This window comes from Silene latifolia, chromosome 9 (assembly GCF_048544455.1).
Source record: "Silene latifolia isolate original U9 population chromosome 9, ASM4854445v1, whole genome shotgun sequence".
NCBI lineage: Eukaryota > Viridiplantae > Streptophyta > Magnoliopsida > Caryophyllales > Caryophyllaceae > Silene > Silene latifolia.
This window is the reverse complement of record NC_133534.1, coordinates 111,940,266-111,959,778: the sequence shown is the minus strand read 5'-3', so window position 1 is coordinate 111,959,778 and position 19,513 is coordinate 111,940,266. Positions and strand designations below refer to the sequence as shown.

General features: G+C 32.4%; 1 long non-coding RNA gene across 1 annotated transcript; it reads left to right on the top strand.

Moving 5' to 3' along the window:
• The first annotated feature begins 13,996 nt into the window (after positions 1-13,996).
• On the top strand, positions 13,997-15,935 carry LOC141598246 (uncharacterized). The gene is made up of 3 exons (XR_012523366.1): positions 13,997-14,125; positions 14,910-15,050; positions 15,185-15,935. It is a non-coding gene; the product is annotated as an uncharacterized LOC141598246 (long non-coding RNA).
• The last annotated feature ends 3,578 nt before the right edge of the window (positions 15,936-19,513 follow it).

Below are 19,513 nucleotides of genomic sequence, written 5' to 3'. Positions count from 1 at the left end.
GGTGGATTAACTCTTTAATCGATTCTACTTTTAGAACTCTCGGTCGATAAAATTACTCTAATATTTATCTATAGCCCAAAACACATCAACAAGGGCACCGGGTAGCCGATGAAACCCTTATCAATTACTTTTGTTGAGTTCAATCCAAATTTCGAATAAATGTGTCCATTATCCAAACCCACATTAACTTAGGCACGGGGTAGCCGATGAAACCCTCATCAACATGAATTCGGTGGATTAACATTTATCACCCACTTCCCCTACGTAACAAGGTTTGTACCCCGGGGTAGCCGAGTGCACTCCCTCGCGAAATAGGTTTTCATGGTTTCTACTATTTGGTAAGGCTATGTCTCAATTGATTGTTTTAGCGAGAGGTCATGTCAATTTATTATCTATCACTTATAAGTGAACTAAAGCGGTGAACTACGATAATTCTAATTGACACGGTCGATAAACTCGATAAAAAGACAATGCATGTTTTAGTTATGGCGATTTAGCGATGCATGCGACATAAAATAAAATGCAAGCATAAAAATAAATAAATCCTAGTATGGCCTTTCCTAAAATAGAAAAACTATTACATATTCGGAAACCAACTCCATTGGTCCCTTGAACTTCGGTTGTGGCACGCATCTCGAGGTAACACCGTCTTTATGTATCGTCATTCTTGAAGAAATCCGTCTTTTGGAACTCCTAAATGAATAAAATTACATAATAAATTACATAATTTCCTATTATACATTTGTAACTAAAATAAAATAAATCTATTAAATTACAAAACGGTGATACGAGATCACAATAAAAATTACAACCGAATCGATATTCCCATACATTTCGGGAAATACCAATTAAAATCTAAGGCCATACTAAGTAAAATTACATAATTCAAAATTACATAAATTAAAAATTATGACAATCATAAAGAAAAATGCAGCATTATAATATGTATGAACATGCTCAATTTTTATGCTAAATCGCCTTTTAATTAGCCAATATCGTATATTACTCGGTTTTTACGGATTTGCGTGATTTCAACATTTTTTAATCACAAAAATACATAAACTCATATTTATGCATAAGTTAATTACCCTAACCTCTTAGGACTCAAAATATAGTCTTCACTAATAATTTGACCATAATTAACTTTTATTTACTTAAATTGTTCATAAATGGACAAAAATTACAAAAATAAGCTATTAAACTTCAAATAAATCACAAAAATTTCAAATAAATTTGAAATTTGAAATTTAAATTCATGAACATTCTGGAAAAATTCCATGACACTCATAATGTTCAAAATCTTAGGTTAAAAAATTTCGAAATTTTTCCGGAAAAACAATGTTGCGGTTTATCGATATTTAATAAAATAATCATAAAAACATGGAAAAATTATTTTCATTAATTTTTCAATTTTAGATCTGAAAAATATAATAAAATGCAACATTAGACGTTTTTCCTAAGTCATAGGTTATGTTTTATTAATTTTCAACTAATAATGTCACTATTTATGCCATTTTTCTTCAAAAATTCATAAATCATGCTAAAAGACTTCTTTATAGCCAATTATTTTACACACATCTTGTAAAATTGCATGTGACAACATATTAATTTTCTATGACCAGATTCGAAATTTAACTCATATTAACCTATTTTTCTCTTAAATCCGAATTTAATAATGAAAAATTCATTTTTCGAGCATAACAAGTGCAAAAATTATGAAAAATTACAGGTTATCTCAAAATAATATATGTGATAACATATCCAAAGATCAACTTAAAATTCGAAGTATAGCTAATTTTCGACCAAAAATGACATTTTTACTCATAAAATCACATTTAAATGTCATTATTATTATATATGAACAATAAAAATCCGAAAAATTTACCAAAAAATCCTAACACACTTTAGGACCAGAAATATTAACATGCATGTAATTATTTCGTGATATATCATAATAACACAAATTTTACAAGTTTTATTTTGTTATTCATATAACTCGGAAAAACTTTTAACCAATTTGCATGCAAACAACCGTGGCTCATGATACCGATTGAAGGAAATGTAGATTCATATACATATTTAACATACTCATATATGTCTAATTAATTTGTCATAAATTAAAACGGATCTTATGCATGCAAACAATAATAAAAGAGAAGAGAAATAATGTCCTTACATTCAATATTTCGGCTATTAGGGCACAAAAGAGATCACCTTTCTCTTTTGTTCTTGAGCTTATTCCAATGGAAGAACAAAGATCTAAGAGCAAGATCTCTCCCTAAGCTTAATACCCAAGGCTTTCTCTTAATCTAATTAATATTATTGGATCTAGAATAATATTAATCTTATTGAAAAATTGAACCAAAAAGATTTGGTTTTTAGTCTCTAAAAACCGGTTTAGAGGAGAGGGATTTTTAGAGGTTTTTATCTTTCTAAAAATATTTTTGAAGTAAGTATGAATGAATATGTTACAACTAGCATGTAGTGTATATCCAAAAATAAAAACAAAACTCTTTTCTTTTCTTTTGGTGAACCGTGAAAGAGGGTAGGAGAGGAGAAGAGAAAGACCCAATGCATGCCTTAGTTTGCCTTCACAAGGTGAATAGGGTTGCATGGCTACTCTCCTATTATAATCATCATGTTTTCCACTAAATGTAAACACAATATTAATTCTAATCCTCTTACATTATTTCGGCACTTTCACATAATATGGAGTCCATATTATTTTTGTCAATTGTCTATATGTTACATGTCACATGTCACATATATTTGTTATGTAATTTTTAACATATTAAAAATTCAACGTATTAATAAAAATACGTCACATACAAAAATTGACTTAGTAATGTCATAATTACTTGTGCCAAAATATTTTACCAATTTATAAATCACAACGGATTGTATTTATAATAATTCATTCAAATCCAATTGTTTCTTTAAACAATAATTTCATCCGAGTAATGATACAATTCAATTACTCAGACCGTATCTCATTTAATCACATTTCAATTTGATACGTAAATTTTACTTCCAAAATCGTCCGTCAATTTTCAAGTAATTTAATTAACTCGCAACATTATACGATTAATTAAATAATCAATTAAGAGTATTGCCCTTTAGGTATGACCTAGGGGTCAACTGATCACCACCGTCCACACGACAAGAATGTCAAACTCTAGTCGACCAATCATTACCGATATATGTTGACCAGTTGACAGTAACAATATTACTTCCCAATTGTATTCTTAAAATGAGATTTAATAATGATATTTAAATCATGTGATCGCACTATTGTTGAGGACACATTTCCCAACAGAATGTTATGTCGCAAGAAACTGGTCTTTCTTGGCTACATGAGACGTTTTGTGTAAGACATTGTTTCTTCAAAACCTAAGAGGTTAAATTCGTCACTTGTTAAAGATGATGAATTCATACTACTTTTAAGAAAGTAAAGAGCTTATAACTTACAAAAGAAATTGTTTGATTCAAGTTGATTACTTCTAGAAAGTAATGAACATATGACTTACATAAGAGTGTTTAAGTCATAACTCATAATAAGGCTTAGAGCCATGAAAATCCGAAATAAAAGGCTTGATTAGTGACAAAGGGTTTTGCACTAATAAATAGAGATTTCAAGGTTTGACTGGTTGCAAAGGGTTTTGCACTAATTGAAATGATTAAGTCTATTTGGATCTTCTTAGGGATTGTGTTTCATTATGAAGTTATGAAATACGTAGCAAGTGAATCTAAAACCCACTTCTTCAAAAGAAGGAATGTATTCAATACATGTCATGAGTTTTATAGATTCTTGCAATCCTAAGATAATGTGAAACTTAAGAGAGAATCTTAAGTAGGACATCAATGAGTTGGAATCAACATTTTGATCATGTGATAAAACATTTCTCGATAAGTCGAGAAGTTGTGTTTATACATGGAGTTTAGTGGGAGTTACGGAATTTTAATTAGTCCGATATGTGGATGACATATTGATCATCAAGAATGATTTAAGACTTTTGGAGTATTATAATACATCTTTAATATCCGGATCTATGAAGATAAATCCACATGATATTAGCGTCAGTAAGAAGTCTTATGTTGATAAGATTCATGACTAGTTCAATTAAATTGAACATATTTGATTGATTCCATTTGCTTCCGCTCCGGATCAATTAAATGAGTAATGATGTATAACACTTCATATGCTTTGAGTATGATGAATTGTTTTCAAAATCGAATTTAATTAATCCTTGCCAAGTAAGCCATATAGATTACCCTTAAGTGCATGCAGAAGCATTAAGGAAGTAAAGCAAAGTGTTTATGATGCAATTTTGTGTAAGGGTGTTACACAAGTGACAATTGACAATTGAGGTTGCGCATGGTTTCCGACAAAACCATAATCAAAACACATTAGGATGGTTAAGATACCATTGTGGCTATGTTAATTAAGAAGTAGATTTTCTAGAATCGTTCTAGACAATAAAGAACAATAAGAGATATTTATAACGGAAATTGAGTACACTTGCAATCATGAGATGTGCAAGAGGATGAGTCCCACACACTGTGAAAACAGTGGGAGCTATTCATAGGCTAGAGGATCTATGTCTTGATTGGATCTCGACACGTACTCAGAAAGTTTTGTGATGCAAATGTATACATTACAAAGGAAAACGAGTATGTAGTAAGGTTGAGTAAGGTACAAGAAGTTGATAAAACCTACTAACCAAAGCCTTCTCAAAGGCTAAACATGATGAGTCATGTCATTTCAATTGAATTGAAATGAACAACTACGTACAAGATCAAATTAGATTATAGAATATGAAATAGTAATCAGGCATTGACTATTCATATGTGATAATCACATTTGTCGTTCGAGTTTTATTTTAAAACTCTTTTATTATACTTTGTTACATCCAAACGGGTTGTGGAGACAATTGAACCCCGTTAAAGTGAACACGGATTAACATTGTATTTGCCCTTAGTTACTTGTATGAGGTGACGTCTCGAAGTGACTAGACTGTGATGCGATTGATGGCAAGTTCAAGTGCCATAAAGTCATGTGAGATGACTAGTCGATCACATAGGCAGACTGTTAGGAACGTTTTGTCGGGCCTTATGACCGCTTATAGAGTTCTGGCAAATTTATATAGCCTGGTCGTGGCGAGAGCTGCTATAGTATTCAAATGAGTCGATTCTTTTGACTAAAGACTATTCACCTAAGATGGCTCAGTTTCAAATTAACTTTGATTTGTGTTACTACGACCTTCGTAAATGGGGTCAAATGGGCATATTTTGGGTTATGATGGCTGTGGCTAGTCGAAGGGAATAAGTGCGATAGGAATTGTCCATCCCCTTGTCAGGGTTAAAACAATATCTCAGGGCCACTCGAGGAGTAATGAACTGGAAATGCGTGGCCACGCTCGGAAGGTATCTATGATAGATAAATCCGGTCAAACAGTTATTCTCCAGATCGAGGAAACCACTCTCGATATGATCACTTGCAAGTACGACCTGAAAGACACCTTGCATTGAGTGGGAGATAGTAATAGGACAAGAGAATTGGTGACGCACACTTGTCGAGGACAAGTGGGAGATTGTTGGGAAATGTGTCCTCAACAATAGTGCGATCACATGATTTAAATATCATTATTAAATCTCATTTTAAAGAATACAATTGGGAAGTAATATTGTTACTGTCAACTGGTCAACATATATCGGTAATGATTGGCTGACTAGAGTTTGACATTACTGTCGTGTGACGGTGGTGATCAGTTGACCCCCTAGGTCATACCTAAAGGGCAATACTCTTAATTGACTATTTAATTAATCGTATAATGTTGCGAGTTAATTAAATTATTTGAAAAATTGACGGACGATTTTGGAAGTAAAATTTACGTATCAAATTGAAATATGATTAAATGAGATACGGTCTGAGTAATTGAATTGTATCATTACTCGGATGAAATTATTGTTTAAAGAAACAATCGGAATTGAATGAATTATTATAAATACAATCTGTTGTGATTTATAAATTGGTAAAATATTTTGGCACAAGTAATTATGAAATTACTAAGTCGATTTTTGTATGTGACGTATTTTTATTAATACGTTGATTTTTAATGTGTTAAAAATACATAACAAATTTATGTCACATATGACATGTGACATATTGACAATTGACAAAAAATAATATGGATACCATATTAACATATGTGCCGAAAATAAGAGGAGGTTTAAGCTAATATTGTGGTTGTTTTATTAAGTGGTAAACACAATCATTACATGCTTTAGTAGCCATGCAAGCCTACTAAACATTGTGAAGACAAATGTATGCATGCATTGGCTCCCCTCCCACTCACCCTTGGTCCGGTTTTTAAGAGGGAAAAACTAATTGTTTTTCCCCTTAATTTACCTCTTAGACTATAGTGTAATATGATTATTCATTCATTCAACAACTTATCTAAAATAAGAGAGTTTTAGAAAGATAAAAGCTCCCAACTTCTTCCTCCATCAAAACCGAAATATTCAAGTGTTTGATAAATATTTTGGTTCAATTTTTCATAAGATTAATATTATACTAGATCAAATAATATTAATTAGATTAAGAGTTAGCCTTGGGTATAAAGCTTGGGGAGAGATCTTATACTTAGATCTTGTTCATCCATAAGGAAAGCTCAAGAACAAAAGAAAAGGAGATTTCTTTTGTGCCCTATAAATCCGAAATACCCATTGTAAGAACATGATTTCTTCTCTTTGTTATTTTGTTTGCATGCATAAAATCCGTAATTAATTTTATGACAAATTTATTTAGACATATAAGAGTATGTTAGTATGTATATGAATCTACATTTCCTTCAACTACTTCATATTTTTATAATCCAGTTTGATCTTGAATGTAGTTGTTCATCACAATTCAATTGAAATGACATGACTCATCATGTTAAGCCTATGAGAAGGCTTTGGCTAGAAGGTTTTATCAACTTCTTGTACCTTACTCAACCTAACTACATACTCGTTTTCCATTGTAATGTATACATTTGCATTACAAAACTTTCTGAGTACGTGTTGAGATCCAATCAAGACATAGGCCCTCTAGCCTTAGAATAGTTCCCACTGTTTTCACAGTGTGCGGGACTCATCCTTCTTGCACATCTCATGATTGCAAGTGTACTCAATTTCCGTTATAAATATTTCTCATTGTTCTTTATTGTCTTGAACGATTCTAGAAAATCTATTTCTTAAATAACATAGCCACAATAGTATCTTAACCATCATAATGTGTTTCGATTATGGCTTTGTCGGAAACCATGCGCAATCTCAATTGTCAATTGTCATTTGTGTAACACTCTTACACAAAATTGCATCAAAAACACTTTGTTTTACTTCCTTAATGCTTCTGCAAGCACATATCAGTAATCTTTATGGCTTACTTGGTAATTATTACTTAAATTCGATTTGAACCAATTCATCATACTCAAGGTATATGAAGTGTTATACATCATTTCCTATTTAATTGATTCGGCAGCGGAAGCAAATGGAATCAATCAAATATGTTCAACTTGATTGAACTAATCATGAATCTTATCAACATAAGACTTCTTATATGACGCAAATATCATGTAGATTTATCTATATAAATCTGGATATTAAAGATGTATTATATTACTCCAAGTCTTAAATCATTCCCAATGATCAATATGTCATCCACATATAAGACTAATTAAAATTTCCATAACTCCCACTAAACTTCATGTATAAACACAACTTCTCGACTTATCGAGAAATGTTTTATCACATGATCAAAATGTTGATTCCAGCTCATTGATGTCTTACTTAAGACCCTCTCTTAAGTTTCACATTATCTTAGGATTGCATGAATCTTCAAAACTTAAGACATGTATTGAATACATTCCTTCTAATTGAAGAAGTGGGTTTTAGATTCACTTGTTGTATGTGTATCCTCATAATGAAACACAATCCCTAAGAAGATCCAAATAGACTTAAGCATTTCAACTAGTGCAAAACCCTTTGCAACCAATCAAGCTTTGAAATTTCTCTTTATTAGTGCAAAACCCTTTGTCACTAATCAAGCCTTTTTTTATTTCGGATTTTCATGGCTCCAAGCCTTGTATTGAGTTGTGACTTTAAACACTCTCATGTAAGTCATATGTTCATTACTTTCTAGAAGTAATCAACTTGAATCAAACGATTTCTTTTGTAAGTTATAAGCTCTTTACTTTCTTAAAAGTAGCATGAATTCATCATCTTCAAGAAGTGACGAATTTAACCTCCTAGGTTTTAAAGAAACAACATCTTACACAAAACGTCTCATGTAGTCAAGAAAGACCAGTTTCTTGCGACATAACATTCTTTGTGGCATTCTTTGTGGCTCTTGAATAATTTCTCCCACTCTGTCTTCTAGAAATAAACTTGTATTTTAGAAAGACAGCTTCACGAGCCGCAAACCCGTCGTACTCGTGATAATTGAAAGGGAAAAATGAGCATTTGTTTCTTGTAAAAACTTACAAATATGGTACTTTACCATTTCATATCTCATATGATTCATTTTAGATTTAGTGGAAAAATAATTTAGACAAAATGATAAAATCCCCAAAAGGATCAAGTAACTCAAAGTAACTTGATTGAAGTCCAAACCATATCGAATAGAGTTTGATTTCTTATCCAACCACACATTATCCCATAATGTGTGCTAAGAGAGATTAATTTGTGATACTATATCACATTTCATTTGGCTTGCATCAATGTCTTCACTTGATAATCCCATCACGACTAAATCGTGATTCCTTGAACTCTTTGAACTTCTTCAAAGATTTCTCTATTTACCTTATTAAGTGAACACATTAGCGTCAACTTAAATCGTTGGTAAAAGAAAATGATCAACCTATTTTGGATCAATGATTTACAACCTCGATCTCCTTTTCAACCAAAAGGCACGAGACATCTTGCTTTAAATACAAGATACGCATATGCCATAAGATCTAATGGTTTCAAGAGTACTCGATAACTCTTTGCGTTCATCATTCCAGAATCTAAGGTGTAAGCTTGGGTTACCAATTTGAGTCTTGCATCATCTACATGATATATCATTCTAGTTTGGTTTAGAATATATTCACCTTGATAATGGGCTAGCCATACATCAAATCGTGGTGTATAGGGCCACAAAAGTGAAACCTCTTTTGTATCTTAACAAGTTTATATTCTTATTTAGAGTTTATGCACTTAATAGTCACAATTAAGTACAACTCTAAAACCAAAACTAGATTGAGTACACAATGACTCTACCTCTCAACATCATTGTTGCTAGTCGTCATATTCTAATCATCCTATGTATCAAGTACAATGATGAAAACCACCACCGGTTTCTAATATTGACGAAGTAGTACTAGCAAAATTTATGTCAATCAAATAAACATTTAAAGAAGAAGGTCCGATTAGATGTCCCACAACTAACTTGTTGATTCTTCAATAATTTGGGGTAGTTTCCTTTCTAGCGTCCAACAATTAAGACAATGGAAACTTTATCGGTCGGGATTGATAGGTTTAGTATTGTTATTCTCAATAACATTACTTTTAACATTACCTTGTATCAATTCCATTCTAATTTTACTTCTTTAAAACCTTATCCTTTTCTTAACGGTTTAATAGAATGCTCCTACTCATTTCAATGAGTCTTTGCTTTGAGAAGCAAAATTATATTCATGAAGACTACTCTTCATTCGTTTGTTTAGTCTTAAAACTTTCATTGAAGTGGTTGCGGTATTTTGGTCTATTACGATTTCCGACAAATCTAATTACCAAAACAATTTATCGCTTAAAGGTACTTAATTCAATTAAGTATATGAAAAACAATCCATTGTAAGTAGATGTGTTAGTCAAGAATCAAAAACCTGTTTGCTAATGAATAACTTTTATCTATATTCTTCACAAGAGATCCTTAGCAATGGTTCATATGAGGTTTTAGAAGAAAATTCATATTTGTCTTTAGTTACGATGTTTTAATGGAGATTTGAATTAAAATCGAAATGATATCGTATATGAATTGTGGTAAAGAAATAGAACAATATGATAACGGAATAGTGAAAACAAAACATTCATCGTTATAATAATACTTGTAAATAACAAGTAAAGCAATTACATAGTGACCTCTACCCAACTATGATAAATGATTCCAAGATCCAAATTCATATTAACTTGGGCAAGGTAGGGCTGATTCATCCCTTATCAATATAACTCGGTGGATTAACGCTTTAATCGATTCTACTTTTAAAACTCTTGGTCGATAAAATTATATTAATATTTATCTTTAGCCCGGAACACATGCGACTACGGTCACGAATACTTCCATTGAGCTCAATCCAAATTTCGAATAAATGTGTCCATGATCCAAATCCACATCAACTTGGGCACGGTAGGGCCGATTCATCCCTTATCAACATGAATTCGGTGGATAGACATTTATCACCCACTTCCCCTACGTAACAAGGTTTGTACCCCGGTAGGGCCGGGTGCACTCCCTCATGAAATAGGTTTTCATGGTTTCTACTTTTTGGTAAGGCTAAGTCTCAATTGTTTATTTTAGCGAGAGGTCATGTCAATTTATTATCTATCACGTTTTAAGTGAACTAAAGCGGTGAACTACGATAATTGTAATTGACATGGTCGAATAACTCGATTTAATGATAATGCATGTTTTAGTTATGGCGATTTAGCGATGCATGCAACATATAAATATAATGCAAAGTATAAAATATAAATCCTAGTATGGCCTTCCTAAAATAGTAAATCTAATAAACTATTACATATTCGGAAACCAACTCCATTGGTCCCTTGAACTTCGGTTTTGGCACGCATCTCGAGGTAACACCGTGTTTATGAATCGCCTTCTTGAGTGACACCGTCTTCAAGGAACTCCGATATAAATAAATTACATAACAAATTACATAATTTCCTATTATACATTTGTAATTAAAATAAAATAAATCTATTAAATTACAAAACGGTGATACGAGATCACAATAAATTACAACCGAATCGATATTCCCATACATTTCGTGTAATACCAATTAAAAACTAAGGCCATACTAAGTAAAATTACATAATTCAAAAATTACATAAACTAAAATTATGACAATCATAAACAAAATGCAGCATTATAATATATATGAACATGGCCAATTTTATGCTAAATGGCGTTTAAGGAGTCAATATCGTATATTAATCGGTTTTTACGGATTTGCGTGATTCAACCTTTTAAAATCGCAATAAATTACATAAAATCATATTTATGCACAAGTTAATTACCCTAACCAACTTAGGACTCAAAATTTATCTCCACTAACTTTATGACAATAATTAACTTATATTTCAAAAAATTGTTCATTAATGGACTCAAAATTACAATAAAATTGCCATAAACTCCAAATAAATCATAAAAATTTCAAATAAATTCAAAATTTGAAATTTAAACTCATGAACATTCTGGAAAAATACCATGACACTCATAATGTCCAAGAACTTAGGTTAAAAATTTCAAAAATTATCAAGGAAAAACTATGTTGCGATTTACTGGATTTATCAAGTATTATCACAAAAACATGAGAAAAATTATATTCATCAACTTTTAAATTTTAGATCTGAAAAAGATAATAAAATGCAATATGTGATGTTTTTCCTTAGTCATGAAGTATGTTTTAGCAATTATTCACTAATTAAGTCACTATTTATGCTATTTTTAATCAAAAATTCATAAATCATGCATAAAGACTTCATTATAGCCTATTATTTTACACACATCTTGTAAAATTTCATGTGACAACATACTAAATTTCTATGACCAGATTCGAAATTTATCTCATATTAACCCATTTTTCATTTAAATTCGATTTTTATCATGAAAAATCTATATTTCGAGCATAAAAACTCCAACAATTATGGAAATTTACAGGTTATCTAAAAATAATATATTTGAAAACATATCCAAAAACCAGTAAAAAATTCGAAGTTTAGCTAATTGTAGTCCTAAAATGACATTTTTATCATAAAATCACATTTTTAATGCCATTATTATATAAAATGAAGAATAAAAATCCATAAATTAACCAAAATATCCTAAATACATTTTAAAATCAGAAACTTTAACATGCATAATAAATTTCGTGATATATCATAATAAACACAAATTTATAAGTTTTATATGTTAATCGTATAACTCGGAAAAACTATAACCGATTTGCATGCAAACAACCTAAGGCTCTTGATACCGCTTGTTGGAAATCTATATCTCAATACTTAACATATTCATATATGTTTCAAAATTAATTTAGTCATAAAATTAATTACAAATCTTATGCATGCAAACTTAAATTAAAAGAGAAGAAATCATTGTCCTTACTACATGATTTCGGTTTTATGGGCACCAACAAGATCTCCTTCTTGTTAGTTCTTGAGCTCTCCAACAATGGATGAACAAGATTCAAGTTTAGAATCTCTCCCAAAAGCATATACCCAAGGAAAACTCATAATAACTAATATTAATTTGATCTAGTAATAATATTAATCATACTTAAATTTGACACAAAAATATTATTTTTGCTCTTGAAATTTCGGTTCAAGAGAGAGCTTTTGTGAGGTTTTATTTATCTATAAATGTCATAAGATGTAGAGAGAAAAAAGCAAAAATTTCTTACACTAGAAATTTTTGATAAGAGTGACTGAATAATGTAGAGGAAAAACACTCCCCATTATTCATGGTGAAACCGGTTGGAGGGAGTATATGTGCCCAATGCATGGGCTAGTTTTTCTACCCAAGAAATGTAGGCTTGCATGGCTACATATAGGTAGGTCATCATTGTGTTTTCTCTTATTAAAATAATCAACACAATTTTTCCACTAAAACCCTCTAATATTTCGGTACATACAATATAAAATGAAAGGTCCATTTTATTTTGTCATTTGTCAATTGTGACAAATGTGACATGTTACTTGACATGTGAAATTGTAATGTATTTTTAACATATTAAAAATCAACATACTCATAAAATATGTTATTTACAAAATCGACTAGTAATTCGTAATTACTTGTACCAAAATGGTTTATCAAATTATAAATTACAATGTCTTGTATTTATAATAAATTATTCATTCAATTTCAATTGTTTCGTAAACAATAATTTTATCTAAGTAATAAAACAATTCGATTACTTAGACCGTATTTCATTTAATCAAATTACAATAAGACACGTTAACTTTACTCACAAAATCATCCGTCAATTTTAAGCAATTTAATTAACTCGTATCGGCATACGATTAATTAAATAATCAATTAAGAGTATTTCCCTATAGGTATGACCTAAGGGGATCAACTGATCACCACCGTCGCACGACAGTAATGTCAAACTCTAGTCAGCCAATCATTACCGATATGTGTGGACTAGTTGACAGTAAAATATTACATCCCACATGTATTCTTAAAATGAGATTTAAACATGTGATCAATATGATCGACAATTGTGATCGCATTATTGTCGGAGGACACATATTCCAACATGTACTACACAATTTCATTCAATTTTTGTGTGAGGAAAAGTGGTTCGTTTGTGTTAGAAAAATTGGATTGTTTGTACTAGACAATTTCATTCAATTTTATGAATTAATGTAGATATATGACTCGAACTTGGATGATTGATGCAAATAAGAGTGACCCTAACTACAAGGATGGTTTAGCTGAATTTTATGAACACTAGTAGAAAAACATTTATTTGCGGCTTCTTATTTGAGGCATTTTTGTCCAATCGCCGCAAATAAGAAATCATAATTTGTTTTTTTTTTTTAAAATAAAGAACCATATTTGAGGCGGTTTTTAGGACAAATGCCGCAAATATAATCATTTGAGGCATTTTTATATTAAACGCGGCAAATAGAAATCACTCCTCCGCCCTCATATAGACCAACACAACCCGTCAACCCCGCTATTAGTTTATTTCGCGTCTCTTTCTCCTCTCTTCTCCCTCGCGGATTACAGTATTCCACCGCTCACCTCGCCGCACCTCAGCTACCACCGCACATCGCCACTACTACCACCACCTCCTGTCGGTTGTACCTTCTTCCAGTATGTTCTTCCTCCTAATACCTTTTCACTTCTTTCAATTTTATCAATTAGGGTTCATTGTTAATTCGATTTATTCAGAATTAGTTGCAATCTTCTGTTGTTTAATAATAAATATAGCATAATAGTTATTGTGTTTGAAGTAAGAGGACTAAACTTTATAATTAGGGTTAACGAATTTAGAGGTTTTAGATTCATTGATTCAAATTCCATTTACTTGTAACAGTATGATAGTGTAATATGAACTATTATTTACACTTTGGGTCTTTTTTTTGTATTATTTTTTATTTTTAATTGGTTTTCTGAAGTGGATTTTGGTCTACTTTTATCGGCTCGTTTGGAAGTTGTAAACTTTGGCTGTTTTTTTTATGCCTATTTTCTGTCGATTAGTGATTCTTATTGGTGACCTTTTGTTGTTGTGCGGTTTTTTTAGAACACAGAAGACTATACTAAGTTACTTCTTCAACCCGTGTTCATCTTACTCTCTTTATAGTATATGTTTCATAATCTTATATTTCTCTGATCTTGTTACTATCAAATATATTTGGAACCGTTTAGAGGTTACATCATTAATCACTTGTTAAAATTTTCTTGTTTATGTCTTGCCATTTTTAAGGATTACTAGCCCATCTCAATTATTTGTTTACAATATATTATTCCCTTTGTTCCAATCATTTATTTACTAGGAAATGGTCGATGTTATATTGTGAAGAGGTTTTGATAGTAAATGTGTTGACATTACCGCGATTTCATGTTACTGTTGGTAAAAGTATGCTAAATTGAATAGGAGTCAGCGAGAGGTGCGGTGGAAGAAGCTAAGAAGAGTTTCTCAGAAGTGGAAGGGAAGTGGGGTAATGCTGGACTTGATGACATTATTAAGGACCCTTCAGTTCATGCAGTTGCTGTCATACTTGCTGCTCAAATTCAGGTCTCTTTCTCATTTTCTTTTTATCTTACTCCCTTCATTACAATCATTGTAGTCTTTTATCTTACTCTCTTTATAGTATATGTTTCATAATCTTATGTTCACTAAGCCAAGACATGTGTTGTAATCGGTTGTAGGCTAGCGTTGAGAGCTGTTGGGCATGTTACTTTTCTCTCGCGTAACCCTGGAGAGCCCTTTGTAGAGGTGAGAACTATGCGGAATCACAAAACTGTCATAATCATCCCTATTTTGGAAAACATTGGTGAACTTCTGAAGATTATTGTCTCAAATTGACATCTTAAATCCAAAACAGAACGGTATGCCAGAGGACACAAATCCCAAGAAACGATCACATCTCGAGATGCAATACATGTATCAGATGAGCAGACCACAATTTTACCATGTTACAGTATGTCCTCAGGCATGATATGTTAATGTTGTTTCCCACCTGTCTATTGCATACCTGTGAAGTGACCTGTAATGATGAATCCGATGTATTGTACTATTCCCAGCTATTATGAATATCAAATCTGCTGATTTTTTTAATTACTCTCTAATATTGATAATATAAATGTACCGTCTTTATGTTGCATCCTGTATTAAATCCAATTGCTGCTCTACTATCATTTAATTTTAATTCTTAAAAACACGAACATCATACGGTAAAAGGAATCTTTTGTATAGGCCAATTCCCAATAAGTGTGTAATAGGATTTGCAACAAGACACTTTTATACATCTAAATTGACAGTCAAAGGCATTGTTCACTGGCGTGGAAGTTGATAGTGAATCATCAGATCTATCCTGGGTTGGAAATATCACTGGCCTTAAAAATGGCGATATTGAAGTAACATAGGCAGATGGGATGGTTTCAACGGTATTTGACTCGGCCCTGTTACTTTTCACTCTTTCTTGTTTTGTTAGAATTTCTGGATAGATAAATCATGCTACTATGTGACTAATCAAATGCTTCTGGTTCATGACTCACGTTGTCTATTGGCTTGGTCTCAGGTTGGTCCACAAGCAGTTTATGTTGTTGGCCGAGATGATGATGAGTCGATTGTCGGTGGGAGAGATATCGGCAACGCTGCTAGTTGGGAGACTCTTGAGGATGATGAAATGGATGTGACTGATGACGCATAGAAGGTTCTAGTTCCCTTTTAATCTGCAGTCATTTGTTTGTGGTTTATCTCACTCACTACTTATGGACATGAACTGAAATCGTCCCCCTAGTCACCGTTTTTTTTCTTTTGTTTGCGTTTCTTATTTTGTTACTCCGAACTATTTAGTCTTTTCATTATTCATTAAATCAGCTCATGTTAATCGACCACAAACTCTTTTGGCCATCAGTCCTGAACCCTGGTTTATCTTTGATGTGCAGTAAAACGTAGCTATAACTCTTTAATCTTTGTATTTATTTCTGACATTGTAAATGCCAAGTGAGGTTTCAATATAAAAAAAAAATACTTATGCGCTTATTTATAACTGATGTGTTGAATATTTTGGAAAGGCAAAGGGATAAAGGTTTCTCAGCCTACATCATTATATCCCTACATGAATATTTGCTCGTTGTCTACTCTATTTATCTACATGGTTAAATTAAGTTGAACTTTTCAACATCGGGCCAGATTAAATGATAAGTAATGCCTCTAAGAAATTCCATAGAAAGTGCTTCAATGTTAGCTAACCTATTGTATTTGTTAACTAATTTAGAGTTAGATTTTGAACTTACTGATTAATTGTTTGGAGTAATTATAATTTCATAGTCTGTTTTCCTTTTCTTTGCCTTCTGAACTTATGATGGGCATTTTTCAGGAACTCAATTGTGGTAGAGAAAGAACACAGTCATCATAGGTATGACAGGTATTTTTTACGAACTCGATATAACTTCACCTCAATTGGGTTTTCCTCTACATGACATTTCAGACGATAGCTCTTCAAGTAGATCATTTAGCCTTATTTGACAGTTTTGTTATTTGGCATGGGTTCAACTCATATCATTACAATATGGGACATTACAGCTGTGCTATGTGCGATCATACTGCCATTTCAGGATCAAAATTTAGTCATTTTTGGATTAGATTAATTTGGTCGTATCTTAGTGGATTAGATTAATTTAGCCTTCTATTTTTTAAATTGATTTAATTGTCATATACCAGCAAGCTGCTAAATTATATCTTCGCTTTTTACATATCAAATGTATAGCTTTAGCTGGCTGGAAAACGAAGCAGCTTAACAGCCGCATTGGATTCTATTAATCTTTGGGTCTCAATTTATAGCCCAAGTTCTTATTTGATTTAGTTGCTTTTAATTAGTTCATTCTGTTTTACCTCTCTGTATCTACGTTGTCTGTTTTCAGGTCAAAAGAACAAGGGCACTCGCCTAAGTGATCTTCTAACACCCTACTGCTACACCTTGCGACCATATCTTTTTTTTTTTTTTTTTTTGTATTTACTCTTTTCAACCCACACTAATATTCTTTTGCTATTTCAAATGATACTTTCTTTAGTTAGGCACCTTCATACTTTCTTTCGTTTCTCATGCTCCTTAAGTTAAAATTGTCTATGCTATATATCCATCAAATCTGAGCTAGTCGTCATATAATATATGTAATATTGATGGAATTATATGATTTATGTAGGCAGGTGGTTTAGTAGTTAGAAGAACTTATTTCTTTGGTATATTCTTGTAAGAGTCCTTGTTAGGGAGGGTCATCAGGTAATTGGTTTTTATCATATGTTTACTCTCTTGATTAACTTGTAATTATTTGATGTCCTGATCACATATATTCTATTGCCCCACTACTGGTGTATATTATCTCAAGTCAGACCTCTTGCCACACTATGAGTTATTCTCTAATTTTCTTCATTATGACCTGCGTTACTCCGAATCTTCAAATGATCTAGCATACCTGCATTTGACACACTAATCTAGCATACTCCTTATCTTAAATAACTTGTATTTGAGGTAATTATGAATATGGTGCCTGATATGCTCTCAAAATCAGGTGCTATGTATTGAGGTGTTTATATTGCTTGTTCAAATTCAATCTGGTATTAGGTAAATTTATATTTTGTTATCTGATACGTGCATTTTATATAGTCTTTTTAGCCTATTTTATGCACGTATTTCTATGCTTTTATCGTAGTTTTATGCTACGAAATGCCCCGAATATGCTACTTTGGGTTATTTTGTCTTATTTGCAGGAATGAACCATAAAGTAGCGGAATCAAGTCATTTACCGTCCATTTTGCATGCATTTGGAGGAAGAGATGATTTGTAGCGGGAATTGTTGCTGTCTTGGGATGCGTGAAGGTGTTTCGGGAGCTAAAAGGACAAGTCAAAGTCAAATTAACGAGAATTGTAGCTGCTGAAGTCAATTATCACTCGATCAAGTGCTATTCTAGTCGATCGAGTGGTTTTAGGTTGAATAATCAGTCGATCGAGCTCTAGCCTAAGTCGATCGACCAGTTTCTTTATGCCCTTGCTCGATCGAACAGTTTCCTTAGTCGATCGAGCTTTGTTTCTGGTTTGAGTTTGCTCGATCGAGTACTTTCTCTACTCGATCGAGTGTACTTTGCTACGGGTTGGGCTTTTTAGTCTAATTTTCCGTCATTAGGTTTAATCCTACCCCTAATTTCTTATAAATAGGAGTCAGGATGTCATTTGTATCCATCTCTTCTTATCGGGAGACACTCTAATTCTCTCTTCTCTTCTTCCCTTACTCGGTTACTGTACACTGCTACTTTGTTCTTAATTTCCGGATCAATAATTCAGTATTAATTCTTTCCCTTTCTTTTCTTCTTTAATTATTGTTTATGTTTATTGTTATTTCTTTATTTCTTGTTCTCTATTTAATTATGATTAGCTAATTCCCTTAGTATGCTAGGATTAGGGAAGCCGTGGTAGCAATGCTTTAATTGTATTAAATAGATTAGTCTTGCAGTAGGAATTGTATTAGGCAATTTAATTGTTATCCGGTCGAATGAGTGACATACAGGAGACCAATAATTCTAGTTAACCCCGACCTAGCTCGAAGGATTGGAAGGGAAGGCTTGCCTAATTACAATAGGGTATCGCAGGTGAGGGCGAAAGTTAAGTCAATTTTACACTCTAGGGCGGTTTAAGGACCGAAAGGTGACGACCATAGCTCTTCTTATCAATAGTCTAATCGCCTTAATATTCCCGATATAATAGATCGATAGCCGCCACGGTGGACCGACTCTTAGCATACTTCTTTCTCTTACTGTTTATTCATTTCCCTTCCCTCAATCATTAGTATAGTTAAATCAATTCAAATCCCCCAGTTTCTGTGACACCCTGACAGACCAAATTAGACAGATAGATAGCAACTTAGCCTCCCTGTGGAGATCGACCCTACTTGCCGCTGACTTCGTTAGCAGTAATCTAGGTATTTTATTTTTGGTGTAGAAACGACCGCATCAAATTTTGGCGCCGTTGCCGGGGA